Source organism: Staurois parvus, unplaced genomic scaffold (assembly GCF_062004578.1).
Source record: "Staurois parvus isolate SC_StPar_1 unplaced genomic scaffold, SC_StPar_1.0 ptg000136l, whole genome shotgun sequence".
In the NCBI taxonomy this organism is placed as follows: domain Eukaryota; kingdom Metazoa; phylum Chordata; class Amphibia; order Anura; family Ranidae; genus Staurois; species Staurois parvus.
The window spans coordinates 12,128,935-12,150,504 of record NW_028317932.1 but is presented as its reverse complement, the minus strand read 5'-3'; positions in this window follow the sequence as shown (position 1 = coordinate 12,150,504).

The following is a 21,570-nucleotide window of genomic DNA, read 5'->3' as shown; positions in this document are numbered from 1 at the left end:
ACTACACAAACACGATTTACAGTCATGGCCGAAATTGTTGGCACCCTTGATATTTCTCCAGGAAATCATGTATTTCTCACGAAACGTATTGCATTAACACATGTTTTGCTATACACATGTTTATTCCCTTTGTGTGTATTGGGACAAAACAAAAAAAGGGAGGAAAGAAAGCAAATTCGACATAATGTCACACAAACCTCCAAAAATGGGCTGGACAAAAGTATTGGCACCCTTTCACAACTGCGGATAAATAAGAATGTTACAAGCATGTGATGCTCCTGTAAACTCACCTGGGGCAAGTAACAGGTGTGGGCAATATAGAAATCACACCTGAAAGCAGATAAAAAGGAGAGACGTTCACTTAACCTTTGCATTGTGTGTCTGTCTGTGCCACACTAAGCATGGACAACAGAAAGAGGAGACGAGAACTGTCTGAGGACCTGAGAACCAAAATTGTGGCAAAATATCAACAATCTCAAGGTTACAAGTCCATCTCCAGAGAACTAGATTTGCCTTTGTCCACAGTGCGCAACATTATCAAGAAGTTTGCAACCCATGGCACTGTAGCTAATCTCCCTGGTCGTGGACGGATGAGGAAAATTGATGAAAGATTGCAACGCAGAATAGTCCGGATGGTGGATAAGCAGCCCCAAACATGTTCCAAAGACATTCAAGCTGTCCTGCAGGCTCAGGGAGCATCAGTGTCAGCGCGAACTATCCGTCGACATTTAAATGAAATGAAACGCTATGGCAGGAGACCCAGGAGGACCCCACTGCTGACACAGAGACATAAAAAAGCAAGACTACAGTTTGCCAAAATGTACTTGAGTAAGCCAAAAGCCTTCTGGGAAAACGTCTTGTGGACAGATGAGACCAAGATAGAGCTTTTCGGTAAAGCACATCATTCTACTGTTTACCGAAAACGGAATGAGGCCTACAAAGAACAAAACACAGTACCTACGGTAAAATATGGTGGAGGTTCAATGATGTTTTGGGGTTGTTTTGCTGCCTCTGGCACTGGGTGCCTTGACTGTGTGCAAGGCATCATGAAATCTGAGGATTACCAAAGGATTTTGGGTCGCACTGTAGGGCCCAGTGTCAGAAAGCTGGGTTTGCGTCCAAGATCCTGGGTCTTCCAGCAGGACAATGACCCCAAACATACGTCAAAAAGCACTCAGAAATGGATGGCAAAGAAGCGCTGGAGAGTTCTGAAGTGGCCAGCAATGAGCCCAGATCTAAATCCCATTGAACACCTGTGGAGAGATCTTAAAATTGCTGTTGGGAAAAGGTGTCCTTCCAATAAGAGAGACCTGGAGCTGTTTGCAAAGGAAGAGTGGTCCAAAATTCCGGGTGAGAGGTGTCAGAAGCTTATTGATGGTTATAGGAAGCGACTGATTTCAGTTATGTTTTCCAAAGGGTGTGCAACCAAATATTAAGTTAAGGGTGCCAATACTTTTGTCCAGCCCATTTTTGGGGTTTTGTGTGACATTATGTCATATTTGCTTTTCTGCCTCTGTTTTATATTTGTTCCAATACATACAAAGGGAATAAACATGTGTATAGCAAAACATGTGTTAATGCAATACCTTTTTTGTGTGAAATACTTGATTTTCAGGAAAAATATCAAGGGTGCCAACAATTTCGGCCATGACTGTACATTTGCAGCTTGTTTCTGAAATGCATGGCAAAGCACACATTTTCTGTGCCATTTGTTTGGAAACAAATGTGAATGGATCCTCTTTGTTCTGTGTAAATGCACCACTTTCAGTTTCAGGTCCCATTAACACACAGAGTAGAGGGAGTGCATGTTTTTCGGCTCATTTTCCGAGTGATACACAAAGGGCAGCTGGTTCATTTCAATGGGCATCACTACACGTGGCAAAGTAGCTCATGAGACATTTTGAAGTGGTGCGTATTGCATATTTTTTTACTGCACGTTTTGCTGCATTTTTCACCCATTTTTTCATATAGCAAAATGTGTGCTTGTTTCTTTGTTTGGTGTGCAGTTAACAATTAATTACACTGAAAGCACAGCTAGTTAGTTTTAGGTGTATACATGTGGCCATACAATATAGAATCTGATTGAACAATCTCTGTACAATCTCCTTTAGATTTACCAAAACTATATAATAGGAGGGCACTGCATCTATCCAATCACTCTATCTCCAATCACGCAGGCCCTTGCATTACATCAGGGGTGTCCTGTGGGCTGCATGCAGCCTGATCCCGTCTGAAGGGACGCTGGGGTAGCCAGGCAAATGCATATGGGGAGTGTTGCTGTGAAAAATAGTTGATGGGTGAAGGGTGTGCTAATGAGGTCAGTGCAGGATGTGTGTGCTAATGAGATCAGCTGGTAATCTACTTCCAGGGTCCTACTGGCTCCTCTGTCCTCTGTCTACATTTCAGAAGCTGAAAAATCTATCTAAGAAATTTACCAAAAGCTAAGGTAAGGTCTTGCTCTGTCTTGAAATTGAAACGTTGTTTGGAACCATCAAGACAGGGAAGGAAGTGGAGGGGGTCAGTTGCTTCTCTGACCTCTGACACATGTATTTTGAGCTTGAGTTATTGAGCATTGTAAATGGGCTTTTTCAGCAATTTCTAGTAAGATTCTAAAAAATGTGAAAACCACCTGTTGTCTGAAAACAAGAAATTCTAAGAGTTCTGTGTTTCATTTTATATTTACCTGGCTAAAATATTTTTTAATTGTACCTTTTAGTCTGATATATATATATATATATATATATATATATATATACACTATATTGCTCAAAGTATTGGGACGCCTGCCTTTACACGTATATGAACTTTAATGGAATCCCAGTCTTAGTCCGTAGGGTTCAGTATTGAGTTGACCCTTTGCAAGGAAATTTCATGGATGGACTTATTGCACAGGTGGCAACCTATCACAGTACCACACTTGAATTCACTGAGCTCCTGAGAGAGACTAATGCAGGCCATAGATGGGTCGAAAATCGGCCGATTTTTCGACCGAAAAAAAAATCGGCTGATTTTCGCACCGTTAATGGGTTAATTGGTCAGCCATTTTTCTGGATTTTGTCAGATTTTTTTGATTGGTAAAGTTGAAAAAAAATCGTCCGATTTTGCCGATTGGCCGATTTTCGCGGCAATGATGGGCAAATCGGCCAATCTTTTTACTGATAAAAAATCTGTGCATGAGCCGTGACCTGCAAGAAAAAGAAGAAGAAGAGGAAGAAGAAGAAGAGGAAGAAGAGGAAGAAGAAAAAGAGAAAGAAGAGAAAGAAGAAGAATTCCAGTCCGCTATTATATTTGACATGAAAAAGTATTGTGGTGGATACAAATAGATTCAATGTTGCAACCGCAATACTTTTTAATGTCAAATATAATAGCAGGGCTCTCTGCAGGGACAGAAGTAATTAACCATTAGCCGCCCAGCCAATGGCCGTTTGGCGGCTTCAATTGTGTCCCTGCATTAGCCGTTTGCGCTAATGCAGAGCGGCGCAGCAGTGCGATCTGTCACCGGTCGTGCACCTCGGACACGGCCGATGACAGATCCGAGTACTGGCTCCCGTTGCTGGTACCATGTGACCTGCTGTGACCAATCACAGCAGGTCACATGACAGTTGTATACAATGGATGGCTTCATTCATGATGCCATCCATTGTATACTAGTGCCTAGCTGTGAATGGTCACAGCTAATCACATGCACATGTCATGTGATTAGCTGTGACCAAATCACAGCTAAGCACAAAAAAAAAAAAAGCTGAATGAATCGATTTCATTCAGGTAAATGCTTGCTTATAGCAAAGTAATTCTTTGCTATAAGCAAATTGTATAAAAAAAAATAAAAAATAAAATACTGATCACTTCCCCAAAGTAGTACAATGTTACTATGGTAACATTGTATTACTTTGGTCATAGTAAAATATGAAAAAAAAATCTTTAAAAAAATTAAAAAAAATGTAATAAAAAATTAAATATAATAAAAAAAAAAAAAAAATTAAAACAAAAATATATATATATTTTTTTCATACTGTCACCAGTCAGTGTCCCTGTTCACCGCCATGCCAGTTATATGATGACGCTGTACTGCACTGGTGACAGTATGTAAAAAAAAAATAGTTTAAATAATTTTTTTAATTTTTTCATTTTCCGAAAAATTATGACAAAAAAATACAACTTCAAAAAACTCGCCATGCCTCTTATGAAGTACGTCGGACTGTCTACTCTGCAAAAAGGGGCCATTTGGGGATATCTGTACTATTCTGACATTCTTGGACCTCAAGAAATTAGATTGGCTGTCAGTACTTCAGGATTGATCAATATTCAGATCTATACCATAGTTTGTGAACTCTATAACTTTCCTACAAACTAAAAAATACATCCTAATTTGGGTTATTTTCACCAAAGACATGTAGCAGAATACATCTCGGCCTAAATTTATGAAGAACAATTATTTATTTGTAAACTTTTATAACAGAAGCAAAGAAAAATGTGGTTTTTTTTCAAAATTTTTGGTCTTTTTTTGTTAATTTAGCAAAAAATAAAAACCCCAGCGGTGATTAAATACCACCAAAAGAAAGCTCTAGTTGTGTGAAGAAAATGATAAAATTTTAGTTTGGGTACAATGTTGTATGACCGCGCAATTGTCATTCAAAGTGTAAGAGCGCTGAAACCTGAAAAATGGCATGGGCAGGAAGGTGTAAAATTGCACGGTATTGAAACGGTTAAATGCCGGCCGTAGACAGGAAGAAAATTGGCTGATTTTTTTTTTGTTTTTTTTACTGTTGGTGGTAACGTCGGCCTATTGAACGACCGATTTTTCTTTTTTTGTTAAAAAAACGGCCGGTTTTCTCCCCGTCTATGGCCTGCATAAGGCTGGCCATACATTATACAATTTTCTTGAGCTTTTTGGTTTAGATTTACCAAAAACCATATAATAGGAGGTCAAACCTAACAACACTTTCAATTGTATCCAATTAGGCAGGCTCTTGCACTACATAGTTGAAGGTAAATCTAAAGGAAATTGGACAGAAAATTGTATAGTGTATGGCCAGCCTAATTCTTTCACAAATGTTTGTAGAAGCAGTCTGCATGATTTTATACACCTGTGGCCATGGAGGTGATCGAAACACCTGAATCCAATGATTTGGAGGGGTGTCCCAATAATTTTGGCAATATAGTGTGTGTATGGATATATATATATATATATATATATATATATATATATATATATATATATCAACAGTTTACATTTTCTTTTTTACCAGAGTCAGAATGTAATTTGCTATCTGATTCTTCCTGAACATTTGTTGTGGTATTTTACTGGAGAGGAATCATAAGCCTGAGGCTCTGCAATAAATTTTATTCTACCAATATAAAGAGACAGGATGACTAAAAAAATGAAGGGGCTGACTGATTGCAGGAGCTGCAGGAATAACACAGCAGTTATGTTTACAGAGTGGGAGCAGTGCGGAGGAGAGACTTCAGAGCAGCAGGTATAAAGTTACAGTGAGACTCAGAGTCAGATTAAATCCAAATAGAAACTGATGAGAGTCAACAGGCTTAGCTCTGGAATTCATTTTGCTCTCCAGTAAGATCCAAAGCTTGCTTCAAAATCAAGTTATAACATATTAGCTGTGTTGAGCATAGTAAATTTGCCTGTCTCTTTAATTTGAATGAGATTTCTACATGTTGACAATTGGTCAAATGTAGCCTGTTTTGTGCAAATATTCATACATGACAAGAATGCTTTTTTAAAACTCTACAGCAGCAATAAAGAACTTTGAAAAATACAAAAGAAAGTTGAGTTACATCAAATTTCTAATTCAGCTTATTTAATAAATGTATTGTTCCAATACAAATATTGCCCATATATACAATACAATAGAATACAGCTCATGTATTTGCAAAATTTACATTTTTTTTCTCCTTGTGCCTTACAGAAACATTTTAAATAATTAAAAGTACTATAGAGTATAGAAAAGAAAGCATCATAATTATAAATAAAAACATAACCCAATGTTAATAGCTAAAATATACACCAGCCCCCTGGCCAGTAGCCATTGTGATTGCACATAGTGGGAACCTGGCAGCAAGTCCAAGTCAATGATTCTTGGCCAGGACCTGCTGATTGGCTGTGTACAATCACAGCCCAGAGCTCTGTGATGACATTCAACACAGAGCTCTGAACAAAAGGAATGCTCTCAATGTTTTGCAGGGATGAGAGATTAAGAGATCATGAGTAAAAAGCAGCACACTTTACACATAATACACATTGTTAGGAACACATTTAACCTCTTAACTGCCCTAGATGTTAACCCCTTCCCAGCCAGTGTCATTAGTACAGTGGCAGTGTATAATATCACTGATCACTGTATTATTATCACTGGTGATGTCAGTGGCAGTCAGTTCCCCCCAGTGTCAGTTAGTGTGAGTTTGCCTACCACACTATCACAGTCCTGTTATAAATCACTGGTCACCGCCATTAGTAGCATAGTAAAAAATGTAAAAATTAAAATTCCAGTATTTATACCATAGTTTTTAGTCACTATAACACGCAAACCAATCATCATACTTATTGGGATTTTTTTTAACAGACATGTAGTGGAATACATTTTGCCCATAATTTATGAAGAAATTTGATTTTTTAAAAAAATTTTATTGGATATGTTTTATAGCAGAAAGTAAATCATATTTCATCTATATCACAAAAACTAAAAAACACAGTGATGATCAAATACCACCAAAAGAAATTTCATTTGTGTGAAACAAATAACAAATTTTGTTTGAGTACAATGTTGCATGACTACGCAATTACCAGTTAAAGTAACGTGGTATAGCAAAAAATGGCCTAGTCATGAAGGGGTAAAATCTTCTGAAGCTCAAGTGGACAACTTTGAGCAGCAAAGTATACAAATAAACATGTGCAGCTCCAACTGTGTTACACCATACTTCCTTTTAGTCCCTGGTCACACCGGTGTGAGTTGTCATGCAATTTGATAGTTTCAAATCACATGACAAGTCACACTCTATTGTCCGCAATGGAAGCAATGGACTCCGTTGGAGTTGCACCAATTTTGAAAGTACTTCATGCACTACTTTTTGCAAGTTCAGGTATGACTTGCATAGACATCTGTATATTAAGTTGCCACAAAAAGTGTTGAAGCCAATGACAGCCAGGAATCTAACAATATTGGACGGAGACTACAGGAGACTAAAGTGATGACAGTTAAAATGTAACTTTGGCCAAATTACACGTGCAGTCGTTCACTAGCATTACCACAGCAGTTTTTCTGAGCCCCCTTGTTGACTTTCCAATATATTTGAACAGGCATACATTTGCTTTATTCAAGTGGTGCTTGCAGAGAAAGGTGACATACTTGAACAAATGATACATACAATTGACATAGCATATTCATTTCCATGATCTAATTCAAAGAAAATTCAGATTTGTCATATGGAAAAAGTAAATACACCCCTTTATTTACCACCACTTCAAATTCATGAAATTAGCATTCAGTGTTCCAAATTAGGCACCAGTGGTTAGGGAGTATGCAGGTGAAACCTGTCCTTTTGTCTCTTCTGGTCAGTTGACTGACTCAATCGCACTTATGCTTATTAGATGACATTTTCCCGAAAACTGTATATGCCGTCATAACCTTTGATACTGCAGCTCATGACACGGCAAATAAATTGGCAACTTCAGTCACAAAGGTACCAGCTAAGCAGGCACCAATAATTTGCCCTCTTTGAAGATCAGTAAGGTCTGACAAGACTCCACATTACTAGCAGCACATGTAGTGAATGATGAAAGTGAGGCTTCCCACCTGTAGGTGTCTCATCACACAGTGGAAGCAAAAGAATGGTACATCACTTCCACTTTCAACCTGAAACATGTTGTCACTTTCACACCTGCAAATCATATAGTGTTTCCATTTTTTTGTCTAACCCCTGTACATTGCAATACATGTTTAACCGCATCCCCACCGCCCTATAGCAGAAATACTGCTACAGGGCTGCAGGCTGCAGAGGTGTGCAAAATCACATATATATACGTGATTTTGTATTTCCGGGCAGGGGGTGAACGCGAGCCATGCGCTCGTCCTATCACTGCTGCTATTCACATCCATGTCTGTCAATCACCAGGTCCCGGCTGGTAATTACTCGCTGGCGCTCAGTGATTTCCGACGATCACTGATGGGGAGGAGGAGGACTGTTTTGTTTACTAACAATCCTCCTCCCTGTCAGGGGCACACTGCTCTGGATGACTGTGTACAGCAGAGCCATCCAGAGCAGTGTGATTACAGTGAAACACACACACACATTGCCCCCTAGTGAAACTCTCCCTGCACATAGTTAACCCTGTGATCGCCCCTAATGTTAACCTCTTCCTGCCCAGTGCCATAAGTACAGTGTCAGTGCTTTTTTTTTAGCACTGATCACTGTATTGGCATCACTGGGGATGTCAGTGACACCAAGTTAGTTCCCCCCAGTGTTAGAATGTCCGCCGCAGTCCCACTATAAGTCACTGATTGCCGCCATTACTAGTAAAAATAAAATAAAAAATCTCAGTATATATACCGCCATTTGTAAACGCTATAACTTTCACGTAAACCAATTAATTTACACATATTGGGATTTTTTTTTTAGCAAAGACATGTAGCAGAATGCATTTTGGTGTAAATTTATGATGAAATTTGATTTTTTACATTTTTTTACTGGATATGTCAAAAATATTGTTTTTTTCTCTAAATTGTTGGTCTTTTTTTTTATAGCACAAAAAATAAAAACTGCACAGGCGATCAAATACAACCCAAAAAAAGCTTTATTCTTTGGAAAAAAAGGACATAAATTTCATTTTGGTGCAGAGTTGCATGACCACGCAGTCATCAGTTAAAGTAAGACAGCACCGTAATGCAAAAAATGGCCTGGTCTGGAAGGGGGGTAAATCCTCAGGAGGGCAAGTGATTAAGCCAGCCAACTACATCAAAGTAATTCCTCTCTGGCTACTCTGCTTTGCAAAATGCAAATGCAGGTCTGGTCAATGACTTGAACAATGCAAAAGAAATAAGATAACTTTGTGCTTAAATCCAAATAGTTTATGCATATATATATAATCCATCAGTTACCAGACCTGTACCTGTATTTCTCCTACAATTTGTGTCTATCTGCCCATTCAGAATTTTTAGTATTACCATGTGGTCACACCCCTTTAGCACCTGATAGATTATATATATGTATAAACTACTGAGGTTAGAGCACAGGTATATCTTATTTCTGTTGCATAATCCAGCTCAGTGACCAGACCTGCACCTGTAGCTCTCCTACAACTTGTGTCTACCTGCCCCATATTGGCACTATATATGTAGAACTACCTCCTTAGGGATTGCTGATAAATTTGGGTCCCCCTATTGTCCTGCACAGCCAGTCAGTTAGCATTTCCCACACAAGCTTTCATTCATAGACAGAAATCAGGCCTTGAGCGTTGGTTTTGTTATTTTATTGAAGGGATTAAATTTGGATGGGGTAAGGCATGTATAGGATGCCCAAGGAAACCGAATTCTGAAGACAACTTCCTGAATTGTTCACAGCTTCTTTTCTCTGACACAGTGTCTGTTGGAGTGCTAGCCAGCAGCTCCTAGTTGTACCATCCCAGACCCTAGATGAACTCCTCTTCACTCAGCAATCTGGAGACTTTCTTCCTGAGCAGGGGACCTGTCTCCTGTTCCTTTAAATGGGTAACAGTCACTAGTAGAGGGCTAGTCTGATTTCCAACCAGAGTACCCCTTCCCCTATATGCCCAGGGGGTATAGGTGCACTCACTCAGATCCTCTCCTGTACTGCTTGCGGAATGGCTGCTGCTACCAGGCCACGCCTTCCCTGCCATACAGTTGGTCCTCTCTCAGGGGGCCAGTGAGTCTTAAGTTGATTCTCCTTTCCAGCTCCAGGCTCGCAGGCAGGCCCTATCACACTAGACCTTCTGGTAGCCATCCTCCTCCAGCTTCACATCTTCCTGCTCAACTCTCCTCTCCCACCACCATACTTCTGCTGAGCAATCTTCAATACGTTTAAATGAGTCCAGCCCCTTACCAAGCCTTCTGTTGGGGATTGGCTAAGGTCCCTTAAAAGTTCAGCCAACCACTCCTCAGATCCACCCTCTGCCTCAAATGCCCTCTGAAAGTCTCAGAGTAGGGGGATATTCCAGAGGGGCTGGTCTACAGAGTCTCTCAGTCCTCACCAGAGTTGTCCCCTCTGACTATCTCACCTGAGCTGCTAATCAGTTTCTCTCTATCCATCAGGGTCTAGCTCCCCCTAGCTAAACTAGGAGGGTGCTACATATACAATGGAGCATTTGAATTTTGCAGAGTAGGGACTGGCCACAGAGGGATTGCTTTGACACAGCTGATTAGCTTATTCATGTATTGCAATTTATACGAACTAAAACTCCCTATTTTTGTGGACAGTTTGCTAGAAAGAATGCATAGCAGTGTGCAGAGGGTTCATTCAGAATTTTTATTGTTAACGTGTGGCCACACCCTTTTACCATCTGATGGATTATATACAGTACATGTATAAACTATTGGGATTTGAGCACAGATGTACAGTATCTTTTTTCTGTTACCAACAAAGATTGCCAAATGATCCAACAATGATCACTCCACTAAGGAAAATAATGCAGTGGCTTGGATTTCAAAATTTGCCAGCCCAGGAAGTGCACCCCAAGAGCTAACCGTTTAATGCTAAACAGTGTCTCTAAGAACCCCAAAATGTTATCATGGTGTGATCAGTTAACTCTTGCAACAGCTCTATTCAAAGGGCACACATCTACAACTAGAAAGAGATTGCACCAATTCAACTTGCGTTGGAACTATCACCTAAAGTTGTGAATATGGACAATATTAACCTATGTGCACATGAAATTGTGAAGGATGCATGCATATATGAGCCTTAGTGAAATCGCTTTCTAAATGGCTTAGACAGTGAAGCAAATTTAAGGGTTCGTCAAGCACAGAATGGTTCTTGTTAGTAAGCAAAAGCATGAGGCAGATATAAGCAGCGCCAATGTCTGTCATAAACTTGTAGTTAAGAAGCAAGTATTGGTTTACAGGTCCATAGATGTAGATAAGTTGAGACAAAGGATATGTGGATTGAGTAAGTTCAAAGATAAAGATAAACTCAGTATTCAAAGATAAAGTGCCTTTTGAGTAAGTGCATTTATGAGTTGAGCCATCCGCATATAGAGTGCAAAGTAGGAAGCAAGTATAAATGGTAAGCAGGAAGGCCCTTGATCCAAGAAGAGAGGAACTAATCTAGCAGTTTATGCGTGAGTTTCAGATTAGTACTATACGGACATAGCAGGCACTTACTGCTACCGATTTCCAGAAATCATAGGTTCGATCTCTCAGGGACACTTCCTTCATTGCATCCTTGCTGAGCCATCAGGCCGACATCATGTTGGTAATAATAGTCCCACACTCTTAAGGCCTCTGCCGCCAGGATTCCCAGTGTCTCAATATATCGCTCACAGCACTGGACAGTTGTCGAGTATGGGGACACCACCAGGTGCTGTTTCCAGACATGATGACGTCAGTACGTTTACTCTTTTCTGTAGCAGCTCTGGTGTTCAGGCACAGCTCTCACTGTAATAAGAAGGTTTCATGTATCTCCTCATTCCCCCTCCCTCAGGAATGCAGCCAGCGTATGATGCTGAGCCCCTGCCTAACAATTCCTCTGCCAAATAAGGTAGTGAAGATACCAGTTGATGTTGTGTAGAAAAGAAGTGTTATCTTTTGTGTTCAGTCAGACAAGTGAGGACCGTCGGCTCAGTACCACCTAGCTGACCAAGAGTCTTCTTGTACCATCGCAACTAAGTGCAAGACCAGAAATCCCTTCTAGCTCATCAGACTTGAAACTGCTTAACTCCAGGCATTTATTTGGCAAGTACTTCTTTACCTAAACTTCTTTCTGTTATCTGTTTGCTGTGCTGTTGTGCTCTGCATATATATATATATATATATATATATATATATATATATATTGGTTACATCTTCTTTCTGTAAATACTCGTACTGCACCCTTTTAACCTCTTGGTAATAAATCTTACTTTCTGAAAGTGTTGAATTGTTTCTATAGCTCCTAATTGCAATTTACGAATCCCTGCTTCTAAAAAGAACGCTACTATGAGTATTTAACCCTCTGTATAACCGATCTGTAGAGATAGCGGGATACTGATGGTTAACCAATCATCCTAGTGTATTGTTGAGTGTCCTCTTTCTCTGTATAAAAAGGAGGTGGTGGCAGTGTGAAGGGTTAATTGCGTAATTAACCTGACCCAGTAACAATCGCTCAGGCTGCCAGTACATCGATCTGTGGTCCATTAGCTGGAAAATCGTTGTGCAGGGTGCAGCTGGGTGTGGCATTGTTACGCACGTGACAGCGCGGTTTTAGATTGGCTAGTCCTTCGTTCGGTCACGAGCTTGGTGAGAAGGGCTGGGGTCTGACGCCGCGCCCGTCACAGTTTCGTCTACCAATCACTGCAGACTTCTTCATAACAAGGAGAGGTCAGTCTCTTGCTGCTTAAATACCTATCCTGGAGAAGAAAGAGAAGTGCGCCAGACTAAGTGCAGTATGAATATAAAAGTTTATTGCACACAAGATTATAAAAACTCACAAGACGTGGGTAGATATCAGGCATCAATATATAAGGAGGAGGATGTCATCTGTGCTGCACCTCACAAATGGATGGCTGTAATGTCAAGGTGTTGCGTGGCTGGCGCTCTAGGCGGGTCCCACAGGAGGAAGCGAGGATGGCAGGCGCAGTAACCGGGAGTCGCGGCGCAGATAAGAACCGGGATCCAGGGCAGGCACTGCTGATCTCTCACATCAGCGTGGGTACAGTAGCCAGCTTGAGGCACATCCAAGATCCTTTCCTTCTATTCTTCCTATCTTTCACATGTTCTACAGAAAGCAGCTGCTCACCGTTTATTTCTTATGTTTTCCACCACTGCTTGTTAAGCCTGTATGCATTATACATTTTTTTTAATTTCACTACCCCGCCCTCAGTTGCCCCACCCCTTCCTCCTCTCCTTATTTATTGGCTCATTCCACTAGCCAATCAGGTCTGATGAAAAGGCAGGTTGCCTAGAAACGCGTCACCGCCCCCTTGGAGGATTCCCAGCAACGTTCTGATGTCATTTCCTGCCCGGTGGCCATCTTGGATGTGCCTCAAGCTGGCTACTGTAGCACAGATGACATCCTCCTCCTTATATATTGATGCCTGATATCTACCCACGTCTTGTGAGTTTTTATAATCTTGTGTGCAATAAACTTTTATATTCATACTGCACTTAGTCTGGCGCACTTCTCTTTCTTCTCCATTTACCACAGAGTCCGGTTTACTCTAGAAAGTGCAAGCCTCACGACGGTGTCTACATTGCAGCGTTGTATATATATGTATACACATATATATACCATCTATCTCAATCCAGTACTGTTTGCATCACAAGGCCTTTTTTCCCCTCCTTTCCCTACCCCCCTCCCCTCCCCCCTTCCCTTTCCTCACCACTAAAGCTGCATCATCTACTTGTTGCCCCTTTATTACTGGCATGTACGATTATATATCTTAATTTCTGTTTACTGGATTATTTTGTTTAAGGTTTGCTGAGTGAACCTTATGTCCACTACAAATTCTCTTGCGCCAATTGCATTTTTATTTTTAAATACCTATCCTACATATCCTATTGCAGCACCCTCTTGTTTTGAGATATCATCACTACAATATACTAAGATTAAACCTAAGGTAAACCGTATGTGTTGTTTGTATATACTAGCAACGGACATGGCATAGCGAGAAAACTAATCCTAATAAGATTATTTGTGGAACATTGTGAGTACCATTTCCGTCAAAAGGGCCTACAGGTAGTGAAGAAATCATAAACAGAGGATGGAACTGAAATCATATATTTAGTCAAGGAAAACTTTGAAGTTTAGCTCAGTATTTAATCTTTTTGGTACTAGGGTCCCTGATGCATAAATCCAATATTTTTCTTTCTGAAGAAAATTTCTATCAAAATCTCTTCTTTTAGATGATAGATTCAGAGCAAAAATGCCTTTAACTTTGAGGCCCTCAAATTGGCTTTTATGTATGTCCATGAAAAGCTGAGCCAGAGGATTTTCCTTTTCTTTTTCATTAGTTTTAGATTGACTTATTATGTCTCTTAGATTTTCTCCTATTCACAATTGTCTTTTAGTTTTTCCTATATAAAACTTTTTACATTCCAGGTTTTGAAACAAGCAGTTCATACAAGAAACCTCACAAATATTCTGCATATGTAAGAATTTTGCATTGAGAAGTGGTCTAAAAGTCCGAGTTAATGTCCCATACTTGTGGACAGTTACACAAGATGCAAGCAAGAGGTCATTTCTGCTAGAGGCAATACCAGCTTTTGATGCCAAGGATGTGCTTACTTTAGCCACAGTACACCATTACTTTTACTAATATTTTAAGCAGCATAGGGAAGTATAACGAAGGAATATGAAATCTCAAAGTCCCACCCGTTGCCAGTCATATGGGAGATTCATCCAAGAGCATGGTCACACAAATTTCCAAGACTGGGTGAGCACTGTCTGATATTCATGTTGAAAAAAATTTATGAAAAGGCAAATTTTTCTTTTGTTCTTATTCAAGTATACCACCTTTATCTGTAGGCACTCTTTGAACAAAGATGAACAATATGTTTAACTGTTCAAATATGTAGACAGAGTCCACATTTCCTATTAGATGTACTTAAAGTGGTATTAAAGGCAAAATAAAAAATGGCATGTATGATACAGTTTGTAACTAGCATTAACGAAAGTCTTTGTTTTTTCGAGTCCCCTGTAACATTTTTTTTTTACCTGTTGATCCTGCTGTTATTTTTCAATTTCCTTTAACAGATGTTCAGCTATAGTGACTGGGCTCTGTCAGACAGGTGGCAGCCTTTGAAAAGTGAGCTGTAGCGGATTGCTTTTCAGAGGGTAGTAGAGAAGCTGCTGCAAAGTATCTGGTTTTTTTTTTTCTTAAATCCTGAGAATACCACATCACAACAGAGAACCAAGTGTTTGGCTCTTGGTTGTGGCACACTCCCAAATTCCATAATGAGCATGTGTGACAAGGGGCTACGAAACAAAGCACTGTGGCCACTGCATGAGTACAGTCCTGTCCAGCTGCAAAAGTAGAATTTAGCTGGGCAGTCGAGATAGCGGGGCTGTAAAACTGTGACTCAACCACCTGCTTTTACCACCTTCAGGCCACCCGCATAAAAAGACCCTTAAAGGGTTGAGACAAACCAGTTAACGCTGACAGGGGTGCATATACTTTTCTGCTTTTATTCATGTAGTTAAAACCTTTATCCCAAAAGGATAAAAAAAATGTTTCTGTAACTGTTTAAAAAGTGTTAGGTGAGGTCGGATTTAATATATTTAGTCAATCTAAATATACAACATTCTAGTTCATCCAACATTATCCTCCCCACACAGTGTTGCTATCTAAGGGTATCTCCGTTGCTCATCCATAGATAGAGGATACACTTTAAGGGTCCTTTCACATGGGTGTTCTGTTTTTTTAAATTCAGTCACATTTTTTCAAAGAAAAAACGATCAGTTTTCATCAGTTTACATCAGTTTCTCAACCGTTTCTTGTCAGTTTTTTGCAAAAACAGATGCAAAAATGGACCATATGTTCATTTACATCTGTTTTTTGTCCATTCCATTCTTTTCTTTAGAAAAGAAAATAGGGTTTTCTTCTGTTCAAAAAAAAAGGACATTAATGTATGTGAACAATAACAGATTATTATTATATTATTATACAGGATTTATATAGCGCCAACAGTTTGCTCAGCGCTTTACAATATAAAAGGAGACAATACAGAAACGATACAGTTCAATACAAGAGTGTTGGGAGGGCCCTGCTGCTTGGAGCTTACAATCTACAGTACAGTACCCCGTCAGTGGGGGAAGGAATAGTGCCCCATCGTTGGTGTCAGTGGGGGGAGGAATAGTGCCCCATCGTTGGTGTCAGTGGGAGGAATAGTGCCCCATCGTTGGTGTCAGTGGGAGGAATAGTGCCCCATCATTGGTGTCAGTGGGAGGAATAATGCCCCATCATTAGTATCAGTGACACCAATGATGGGGCACTATTCCTCCCACTGACATCAATGACACTTGATGACCCCTGTTCCAGTATGGTGCTGCTGCAGCCAGCATATGTGGTTGCAGCAGCACCTCTGCACTGCACACTTACCGGCTGCTCCCTCGCTCCGCCTCCTCACCCGTGATTGGCCGCCTGTGTGCCTTTCCTGAGCTACAGTTATGGCGGCCAATCACCGGTGAGGAGGCGGAGCCGAGCGGCAGGAGTGAGGGAGTGGCCGGAGTGACTGAAGGAGCAGCGCTTCCTGGACTGGATCGTCGTGGGACCGGAGCCAGGTAAGAGACAGCAGCCCTCTGCCCACTCCTGTACTTAGTGTTCCTTCTGTCGGAAGGGGGGGGCGGCGGCGGCACCGCGCCGCCCCCCTAAAAAGTGCCGCCCTGACGTATACCGGCGTATAAGATGACCCCCGACTTTTGAGAAGATTTTCAAGGGTCAAAAAGTCGTCTTATACGCTGGAAAATACGGTAGGTTGATGGTGTGTAAAAATGGAAAGAAAGTGTGACGGAACACCATTTTCACAGACATCTGTCTGACAGTTTTCTGTAATGAATAAGCTGAGGGTTGATATGAAACCCCAAGTACTGAATTTACATATTTATTCTGGTTGAGGTTTCCTGCAAAAAAGATGTTTTACTATTATCAAAGAATGATTCCTCATGTGTGACCCAGTATGTAAAATGATCTACAAATAGTCTGTATCAAGATATTTGGGCTATATCAAGCCAGAATATTCTATTTCTTAAAGTAGAGATCTAACCTCAAACCTGCTCCCACCCACATTCTATGTCCTATACTAACTAGCCTGTAGAGGAAAGATGTCTATACGTATCTATTCCCTGGACACTCTGGTATGGTCGCATGATCTTCCCAGCTTTTGGCTTCAGGGAAGAGAACAGATTGTCAACAATGGCTGCAATGCCTGGGCAGTTATGTCAACCATAGGCTTACTATGGAGCATCCATTGTCAGCTGTCCCTCCTCTCCCCTGAAGCTGGAGCTAGGAGCTGATGTGACTAGACCAGAGTACCAAGGTAAGAGGTAAGTATACACATCTTTCCTCTCCAGCACTGGTCTCCAAACTGTGACCCGGGGGCCGGATGTGGCCCTTTGCATGCCTTTTTCTGCCTCTTGGGGCACTCTTCCTACCACTGAAATTAACAATGAGGTATTATTCCTCCCACTGGTACCAATGATAGGGCACTGTTTCTCTTACTTACACCAATGATGGGACACTATTCCTCCCACTGATACCAATGATGTGGCACTATTCCTTCCACTGATACCAATGATGGAGCACTGTTTCTTTCCTTCTAAAGCTCCTGGGTTGCTTTTGCAGTGTGTTTTGGATTATTGTCCATCTGTACTGTGAAACGCCATCCAACCAACTTTGCTGCATTTAGCTGAATCTGGGCTGACAGCATATCTCTAAACACTGCAGAATTAATCCGGCTGCTTCTGTCTTCTGTCACATCATCACTAAATACCAATGACCCAGTGCCACTGGAAGCCATGCATGCCCATGCCATCACACTGCCTCCACTATGTTTTACAGTTGACGTTGCGTGCTTTGGATCATGAGCTGTTCCAAGCCTTCTCCACACTTTTTTCTTCCCGTCATTCTGGTAAAGATTAATCATAGTTTCATCCATCCAAAGAATGCTTTTCCAGAACTGGTAGGCTTTTTTAAGTCTAATCTGGCTTTTCTATTCTTCAGGCTTATGAATGGTTTGCACCTTGTGATGAACCCTCTGTTTTTGCTCTCGTGAAGTCTTCTCTTGATTGTAGACTTTGACAATGATACGCCCACCTCCTGGAGAGTGTGTCCTTCACTTGTCTGGATGTTGTGAATGGGTTTTTCTTTACCATAGAGAGGATCATGCGCTCATCCCCCACTGTTGTCTTCTGTGGACTTCCATGCCTTTTTATGTTGCTGAGCTCACCAGTGCATTCTTCTTTCCTCAGAATGTACCAAACTGTTGATTTGGCCACTCCTAATGTTGCTATCTCTCTGATGAATTTGTTTTGTTTTGGAAGCCTTACAATGGCCTGTTTCACTTACATGGATAGCTCTTTTGAACGCATGATGTAGGATCACAGCAATAGATTTCAAATGTAAATATCACACTTAGAATCAACTCCAGATCTTTTACCTGCTTAATTGATGAATAAATAATGAAGGAGTAGCCCACACCTGGCCATGAAACAGCTTTTGATTCAATTGTCCAATTACTTTTTGTCCCTTGAAAAAGGGGGGATGGCTACTCTTAAGAGCTGTAATTCCTAAACCCTTCCTCCAATTTGGATGTACATAACCTCAAATTAAACCTGAGAGTGTGCACCTTCAGCCCATATCCATGATATAACTATAGTTCGAATATGTTTTGGTAAATACCTGAAAAAACTAAAATTGTGCCTGTGTCCAAATATATATGGACCTAACTGTGTGTGTGTATATATATATATATATATATATATATATATATATACACTATATTGCCAAATGTTTTGGGACACCACTCCAAATCATATTATTCAGGTGTTCCGATCACCTCCATGGCCACAGGTGTATATAATGAAGCATCTAGGCATGCAGACTGCTACTACAAAGATTTGTAAAAGAATGGGTCTGTGACTGAACGCTGCGCCTGACCCCTGCCCTTCTCACCAGCTCATGACAAAGGATCAGCCAATCTCGCACCGTGCTGTCACTTGTGTAACAATGCCACTCTTAGCTGCATCCTGCACAAAGATTTTCCAGCTCGTGGGACCACAATCTATGTGCCAGCAGCCTGAGAGTGATTGTTACTGGGTTAGGTTAATTACGCAATTAACTTTTCACACTGCCACCACCGCCTATTTACAGAGAAGAAGGAAACTCATAAATCCTAGCAATAGCACTATGATATCAGCATAAGCATCTGCAACACACACTGTCACCACAGACAGGTATATTCAGAGGATTATTATATACAGTAGCACTCTTCAAGAGACAGGGATTCTTTAGTTTACAGTAAAAGCTTTAGAGACAGTTTCAACACTTTTTAAAATAGGGTTTATTACTAAAAAGGTCAAAAATGGTGCAATTAAAATATTTACAGAAAAAGATGTTACAAAGACATAAAGAGAACAATAGTACAACAGAGAAATAAAAGAAAGGAGTTAAGAAGGCAGAATACTTGCAAAGTCCTGGTTTAGCAGAGTCCAATTGTCCGAGCAAAAAATGTTGCCTTGGCTCTCAAGTCCGTTAAGAGGTTTCTTGATTGCTGTTAAACAAGAGCTCCCCGTCACCAGGCCTGTTAGTCCTTTTCTATGACATTAAAGTTTATGATCAAGTCCGAACTACAATTATATATTAATATTAATAACCTCCAATATGTGCAGGTGGTATTCTAGCAACTGGCAGATTAATATTCAGAATTATATTTCAAACCCAGGGATACCAAACACAGTGCAATCTTGTCACCCAGGAGGGAGGAGACTGCTTTCTTTCCTTTCCTATGTGCTAACATAGTCATGTAGGACCTTGTTTGGTTCAGCATGATATGATCTATCCAAATATATACCTAATATTAATGTGCCCAGTTCCTGTTGAATTTTAGGAATTGTTACATGTGAAATAGACGTTTTGTGGCACTAGCTCTAATTGCCTAACAGGTCATGTGTGACGGCTGATTGAGTTATTGTTTTACGATAGGGCAGAGGAAAGTGTCTTTGCAAAATAGACATCCTGACAAGACTAAGTAACAGTTTACAGCTCTGGAGCTGCCCTGTATTTGTGTTTTATTACAATAAGAGGCTCTTTTGAAGTCCGTTACAACTTACAACTACAAATTCCATTTCAAGAGGAGGGAAGAAGGGTGAAAGATGATTGTTCATGAAAAACAAAATGGCTGAGACCTTAACAAGATGGCTGTCGCGTACAGTTTCTGTCTCTATTGCACATAATCGTTACAGGGTCGCTCTCAGGAGCTCAGTGAATTCAAGTGCGGTACTGTGATAGGCTGCCACCTGTGCAATAAGTCCATCCATGAAATTTCCTTGCTACTAAATATTCCGCGGCAGGGGTGGACTGACCATTTGAGCACTCGGGCACTGCCTGAGGGCCCGGGGTCAGTAGAGGGCCCCATGAGATGCCCCTGGTACCTTTCATAGGCTTTTTCATAGGCTTTTTTGGTTGTGGGTGAGGACACGGGCCTCATGATCCCCTATTGCTCAGGGGCCCCATGAGTTGTAAGTCTGCCCCTGTTCCATGGTCAACTGTTAGTGGTATTATAACAAAGTGGAAGCAACTGGTAACAACAGCAACTCAACCACAAAGTGGTAGGCCACATAACATGACAGAGCGTGGTCAGCACATGCTGAAGTGCACAGTGTGCAGAAGTTGACAACTGTCTGTAGAGTCAATACCTCCACACTTCATTTGGCCTTCAGATTAGCACAACAATAGTGCGTAGAGAGCTTCATGGAATGGGTTTCCATGGCCGAGCAGCTGCATCCAAGACTTACATCACCAAGTGCAATGCAAAGCATTGGATGCAGTGGTGTAATTGCACACTGCCACTGGACTCTAGGGCAGTGGAGATGTGTTCTCTGGAGTGGAGAATCACGTTTCTCTGTCTGGAAATCCGATGGATGTGTCTGAGTTTGGCGGTTGCCAGGAAAACGGTACTTGCCTGACTGCATTGCGCAAAGTGTTAAGTGTGGTGGAGGATGGATTATGGTGTGGGGTTGTTTTTCAAGGGCTGGGCTTAGCCCCTTAGTTCCAGATAAGGAAACACCTAAGGGAACTCTCAGCATACCAAAATGTTTTGGACAATTTCATGCTCCCAACTTTGTGGGAACAGTTTGGGGATGGTTCCAACATGACTGTGCACCAGTGCACAAAGCAAGGTCCATAAAGACATGGAAGAGTGAGATTGGAGTGGAGGAACTTGACTGGCCTAAACAGAGTCCTGACCTCAACCCGATAGAACACCTTTGGGATGAATTAGAGTGGAAACTGCAAGCCAGGCCTTCTTGTCCAACATCAGTGCCTGACTTCACAAATGCGCTTCTGGAAGAATGGTCAAACATTCCCATAGACACACTCCTAAACCTTGTGGACAGCCATTCCAGAAGAGTTGAAGCTGTTATAGCTGCAAAGGGTATTGAATATTGACCCCTAAGGGCTAAAACTGTGATGTCATTAAAGTTCATGTGTGTGTAAAGGCAGACGTCAAAATACTTTTGGCAATATAGTGTACAATACACATATATAGGCAATACACTGAAGAAATTACACTTTGATACAATGTAAAGTAGTGAGTGTACATCTTGTATAATAGCGTAAATTTGCTGTCCTCTCAAAATAACTCCACACACAGCCATTAATGTCTATAGCGCTGGCAACAAAAGTGAGCACAC